Source organism: Crocodylus porosus, unplaced genomic scaffold (assembly GCF_001723895.1).
Source record: "Crocodylus porosus isolate Cpor-Errol unplaced genomic scaffold, CroPor_comp1, whole genome shotgun sequence".
Taxonomy (NCBI): Eukaryota; Metazoa; Chordata; order Crocodylia; family Crocodylidae; genus Crocodylus; species Crocodylus porosus.
In genome coordinates, this window is record NW_017728931.1 from 119,098,618 (window position 1) to 119,105,113 (window position 6,496).

The 6,496-nt window shown below is 46.3% G+C and overlaps 1 protein-coding gene across 1 annotated transcript in view; it reads right to left on the reverse strand.

Moving 5' to 3' along the window:
- Positions 1 to 6,496, reverse strand: part of ABCD2 (ATP binding cassette subfamily D member 2) — a gene marked incomplete at its 5' end in the record, with an annotated part of 76,672 nt that overhangs the window by 22,952 nt on the left and 47,224 nt on the right. The window lies entirely within an intron of this gene.

Sequence of the window (6,496 nt, forward strand, 5' to 3'; positions counted from 1 at the left end):
ACCTCAGAGTGCCCCCCCTCTACCCCCTCGCTAATTAACGAGGAAGTATATTCCTCCTTGATGTAGAGTGCTACTCCTCCACCTTTCCTTCCTATCCTGTCCCTCCTGTATAGCCTATAGCCCTTGACACTCACCGCCCAGTCATGAGATGAGTCCCACCACGTTTCTGTGATCCCTACTATGTCTCCCCCCTGCTATTTTGTGCATCTTGCTGATGTTCTATGAGCAGTGGATAATGCCTTAATTATAGTTTTAGCAACACAGTGTTTATCTGTAACATGCTGTGAATGAATGTTTTTCTAAACTTACTCTAGGGACAATGACTTGTTTACACAGAAACCGATTACAGTGGAGCAACATGGATATCATTAACACTAAAACAAAGGCAGAATAAACATCTATCCCCTGGCCTGTATTTTATGTGAGTTCAGAAATCTGCAATTTTGCACTGTATTAAGTACTGCATATCCATTTTGTGTCTATTCACATTTTAAAATTTCAGTTCAACATACATGCATCAACAGGGAATGACCAGAATAACTTGGTGAGACAGATGGGGCTGCAGCCTGGACCCCTCAAGCCAGAGGACCTGCGAGGTGAAGGAGGTACCTTTGCACTCTCCAGGTCCTTGGCTACTCTAAAGAGATGGGAGACTGAATAAACCCTAAGCATAACTCAGACAGCACAAGAGGTTTATCTAATCTACAACTGACTCCCCAGATGGCCATGGGTCCTGATGCTGCCCAGAATCTCTGCTGTGCCATGTTTCATCCTAAATTACCCTTGCCTCTGCCAGGCATATCCCTCACATTCCCTCTAAACCAGGGCTGTAGAACAGCTTCTCAGAGGAAGTCTTATAACCATCTCTGCTGCCTGGATTATGGGGCAGTGGAGGCATGGTCAGAGGGCTATTTCGCTCCCAGAAGACAGTTCATAATTTCCATTCTGGGAGCTTTGTAAACTCCCTACGGTCCTCTGCAGATGCCAATGATCAACTGCCAACAGCAGGGCGTCTCCTGTGTGTGAAGACAGGGGCAAGAGGAGCCAGCAGCGAGATGTGGCCAGTGATCCACACAAGGAACTCTCGCCTCTGTGGATTATTATCAAGAATAGTTTTACAGTGGGTGAAGTTCCTTCTCTGCAGATTAAGGATCTGTGGGGCAGAAACTCCAGAGCTCCCCAGCCCCTCCCTTCTAAGGGAGAGTTTAGAGAGAGATTTAAAGTTAGCCTGGCAGAGACTGCCTGCCTTTTTGGCTTTCTTCAGCACATTGTTTTGAGACCCATCAGTACACACTACAGGAAGGAATGTGTGACACTGACAGCTATAGAAGTACAAGGCTAAAGCAGCTGTATATATTAACATTCATTAGTATCACTCTACTGCATCTCAATGGCACAGTCCGAGATGCTGCTGACAGTGGTGTTTTCCTATCTATACTTGCAATTAAAATGCCCTCTGTTTGAGAGTGGAAACAGCAGAAAATATGAGTTGCTGACAACCATTTGATCATTTTCCTGCTGTGGGCAGAGACCCAGATGGAACATCACCATGACCACAAATCAAATGTAGAGCTGGTGATCCTCTTTGCTATTTTTAATATTATAGTTTTGCTGCCTACTGTGGGTTGAGCATGGCACTGCACTGTACTGTGGAGTGAATGCTACTGAAAAAGGCAGAAAACTCTTCATTAATCTGAATATTATAAACATAAAATATGATGTAATTTCCAAAGCAACAATCTAATATATTTGCATAGCACCCTCCAGCAAAAAATCCCAGGGATGTGTTTTCACTGCTCACATAAGAATCACTTCACCCACCCCTGAAGTCCGTGGCACCCCAACAGTACACTACTGCTTACTGAATAACAATAGCATAATTCAAGTCTGTCCACCTGGCAGCCTGTGCACTGCATAAGGCCCACAAGGGGTTATGCTGGGTCCCTCTACCCCCCCTCGCCAAGCTCCCACTTGGCTGCTGCTCCCCCTATTGCTCTGACTGTAACACCAACTCTCCAGGTTACCTGTCTATCCTCCAGCTTCTGTCTTCTGTGCTCACCCTGTGCAGGTGTATAGTTTGCACTGAGTGCAAGGACGGAGGATTCCAGTGCAGCAAGGTGGGGAACATCCATACAGTCCGCAGCCTATGGGGCACGCAGCCCCCATTTTTGTGCACTGTGGAGCATGCGGCCACCGACTGCTTAGAAGTTGGACAGCCTAGGCATAATTAATTGAAACTACAGGAAGGGCTGAGATGGGTGAAATACATTACCCCAACAGTAATTTGGTTGGGGCACTCCTCTAGTGAATAACAACATGGAACCTTTAATAGCCACAGCCTCTTAGCATCTCACTTTTAATTGACTTTTGAATGATAGTGCACTCAGCACCTTCATATCTCAACATACCAAGTACTTACTGACTCACCAGCATCACTTCCTGTAGCAACTGGCTTTTCCTTGTGGCTTCCCATACTCTGCTGTCACTGAGTGCCCTTCACCATATGTAGATTGTAAGATCTACCCAGAACACAGCCATTATGGCAGAGCTGCATATGCCAGTAACTCACAGCATAGGAGAAGGCATGGTTCCATGTTTAGGGTATTGGCCTGAGGGGACTTGAGAGCCCTGAGTACCATTCCCTACTCTGCCACACAATTCCTGTCTGACCTCGGGCATGTCACGTAACTTCTCATGGCCTCATTTCCCCATTAGTCGTATGGGGATAACAGTACTTTCCCCATCACTGGGGTGTTGTAAGGTGCATCAAAGCAGTGAAGTGCTCAGTTGCTACCATAATAGGAGGTGTATGATAGCTAGATGCTAAGTAGAGAGAAGCACACACTTACTGGGCATAGCAACAGCTGGCTTCTGCCCAAGTCATTCTGTTGACAGCATACTATATAAAGGCCCCCTTTTAATACTGTTTCCATTATTTCTTTAATCTGAATTCAGATAACCAAATGTTTTGTCCTGAAACATTATCCTCAGTTTAGCCAATCATTACTGATGTCTCAATGCCTATGTTCAGAAAACCATGACATTTTTCCTTTTAGCCTGGGCTACTGGGTTCAAGTTCTGAAAAAAACAAATATTTCACAGCCTCTGAAGATAGCTTTTTGGGTGCAGTAGGAGGTAAGTTCTCTAGGTAAGAGAAGTAATGGTGCTATAATCCTTTTGCTCCTTTTTTGCAGGATATTCAGTAGCTCCTTCCTACAGGTCGTATCAAAGATACTCCCGCTGAAACCCCCATTGATTTCACCAAGAGCAGTGTTAGACGCTGAATGTAATAGGCCACACACTACAACTTCTTCAGCAATCCCTTGAAACTAAGGATGATTGTCTTATCTGTGGGTCCAAAGATGGCTGATAAGGCCAATCCATGATCAACAGACTACAACCTACAACTATAAACTAAGGTGGTGTATGCTCCTTAGTAGCATTTTGTTAGAACCGATTAAATAAAACAGACAAAGCACCTTACAGAACAACCAAAAATGTTATAAATAAAAAAGTCTTGTACGGGTATTAGTTCTCTCACAGATACCTACCTCTGCCCTACCATAAAAGAATGTGATACCATTTAAAAAAAAAAAGATAGAGGAAATAAATAACACTGTATTTAACACTTCATATTCAAAGAGCAGTAGCCTCAGTCAGTTCTACTCTATGTAGCTCATGGGTTTTTTAGGGCCAGCTAAGGTTTCTAGAACCCTTCTGGAGACATAAATAATTGATCTGTGTTTAAAATAACCTATGCTAAACTCACGCACAAAACTATCCAAGAACATCTAAATATTTCAGGCAGATCAATTACCAAAATGGAATGGAATCAGCTTGCACCCACAAACAGTTTACAAGGGAGGAAGCACAGGGTATGAAATTTTCAATGCATACAACTACAATCTGGTATCAAAGACAGAAAAGAAAAAAAAAAAAATCATACCTATGACTGTTTAGTTTTCTCTGTAGAAAGTGTAAGCATATCACCTATAGAAAAGAGGCTAGAAAGGAATGACAACTATAGCCCTAAAGGCATGCTTTAATTATTGTTGATGCTCTGACATCAGTGGGTTCCCTGATAGAGTTAGGGAAGAATTACAAGACTTTCCTGAAAAAACTAAAATCACTGGAGGATTATCAATGCAAATCCCTAAGAAGTTAAACAAGTTTGAAGAAACCTTTTCCCCACTACCTCATGGGAAACTGCACATTCTGGTTTAAGCTTGATGAGAAAAAGTTACCAAATAGAAAACTGGCAACTGCATAATGTGGCCAGCTTGACAAAAGAAGGACACTCTCATGCGACACCCTATCACGCACACTGGAGCAAGGAACTGATGCATCTGTCTGATGGGTAACACCTGATAAGCTTAGCATGTGTATGGTCCACTTACTGTTTTACAGGTTTTCTATGTAAGGTGTTATCCAAAAATAAACAGTATCATATTTTGTGAAAGTCAGATGGTTACTGTCTCGTACTAACAACACACTGTCCCTTCAAGAAAGCAGAACTGCAGGTGCTGATCGAAAGACTGACTTGCCAGGATGATTATAGCAAATTGTAGCAGGATTCGTTGCAGCCTGAATCCCCTGTCTGGAAGGAGAGAATTACAAGACTCTGCCCTGGAAAAGGTAATAGCTGAAAGCCAGAGGCATATTTAAGGTGACCCAGACCAGAAATGGGTCAGAGATGCAGCTCATTTCAGAACTACAGTCAACCAGCAGAAGATGATTAGTAAGGTGTCAAGAGAAAGAGTGCCAAGGACCATATTGGACAGAAAAGGCTACAACCTTCCGATTAATGGGCCCAAGGGTGGACCCCTATTGAGGGAAAGAGTCAGGTGTTTGTAGTTTGACCCAGGGCTCTCAACTGGTCCAAGCTGGGTCCAGAGTACAAGTGGTCAAAGGGCAAGCATGCCCACTGTGAGGGGCAGACCTGGGTGGTAGAGAGCTCTGGCACCCTGACTGGCTAGAGGGTGGGGCCAGGCTCAAGTGAGTGAAGGTCTCTCAAGGGAGAGATCACTGGCGAGAGAGTAAGGTGGTCAGTCAGCAGGCAGTCGGGAATGACTGAGGATGAAGCTCAGCCACCTGATGGGAGATATCTTATACGGGGCCAGAGAGAGATGGGGCCAGCGACTGAGGGTCAGGTTATAAGGGGAAGGCTGGAACAAAGTACCCAGGAGTGAGCAGGCCAGGAAGAACATCAAGGAGACCAGAGGGAGTGGAGAAAGACCAGGGCATGTACGCCTGTGATGGTCCTGGATCATGACCTAAAACTGTACCCTGCTAGGGTTGGGTGGTGCTGTGGGGCTGCCTGTGGTGGGGCAGTCTCCAGGAAATGCCACACCTGTGCCCCCCTAGTGAAAGGTGAGTATGGGGTGCTGGAAAGCCTCAGGCCCCACTGCCTTGTGGGTAACCCTGTGGAGGGGAAAGGCTAGGGGAGCACACCCTGAGAGAAAAGCACCACGCTTGGGCAACATGGTTGGCTTCCTCAACCATGACGGGCACATCACGACAAGAGACATGCTCAGATGGGATGGGCTCCATCTTTCCCCTAAAGCTAAGCGTGTGTTTTCTTCTAGGTTGGCGGACCTCCTCCGGTGGACTTTAAACTAGGCTCTTTGGGGGAAGGAGAAGACAAAGGTGGAGGAATCATCGGGCTGCCAGACCAAGCCACACCCACAAGCACAGCCCAGCCTAGACCGACGAGCGAAACATATACACAGGTAAGCGACAGGGGCCAGGGCAATGCTGTGATTAGGGGGCCAGTACACACATCCACAGGAGGCCTCAAATGCCTCTACACAAATGCTCATAATATGGGAAACAAGCAGGAGGAACTCACCCTCCTGCTAGCTGACACCAACCCAGACATAGTGGGGATCACTGAAACGTAGTGGGACTCAACACAGGACCGGGCAGTGAATGTCCAGGGCTACAGGCTGTACAGGAGGGACAGGAAAGGAAGGAAAGGTGGGGGCGTGGCACTCTACATTAAGGAAGAATACCCATCCTCATCAATTAACAAAGAATCAGAGGAAGGGCTCTCTGAAGTGCTTTGGGTTAGAATACAAAACAGTCGAGGGGAAAGAGACTTAACAGTGGGGGTCTAATATAGACCTCCCAACCAAGGGGAAAAGCTCGACCAGGAATTCTTAGGTCAGGTCACAGAGGCAGTGAAATCTAAGGATGTGGTAGTCATGGGGGACCTGAACTTACTGGACATCTGCTGGGAAGAGCAGTCAGCCAGAACTGACCACTTATGTAGGTTCTTAGCCAGAATACAGGACCTCCATCTAACTCAGGAGGCGCACAGCCCCACCAGGGGAGACGCCTTGTTGGACCTGGTGCTGTCTACGGGAGATGACCTGGTGAGGGGGCTGCAGGTGCTTGGCCACCTGGGCGACAGTGATCATCGCCTGCTGGAATTCACCATCCAGCGTAAGGTGGCAAAGGCCTGCAGCAAGGCAGCAGCCCTAGATTTCAGGAGGGC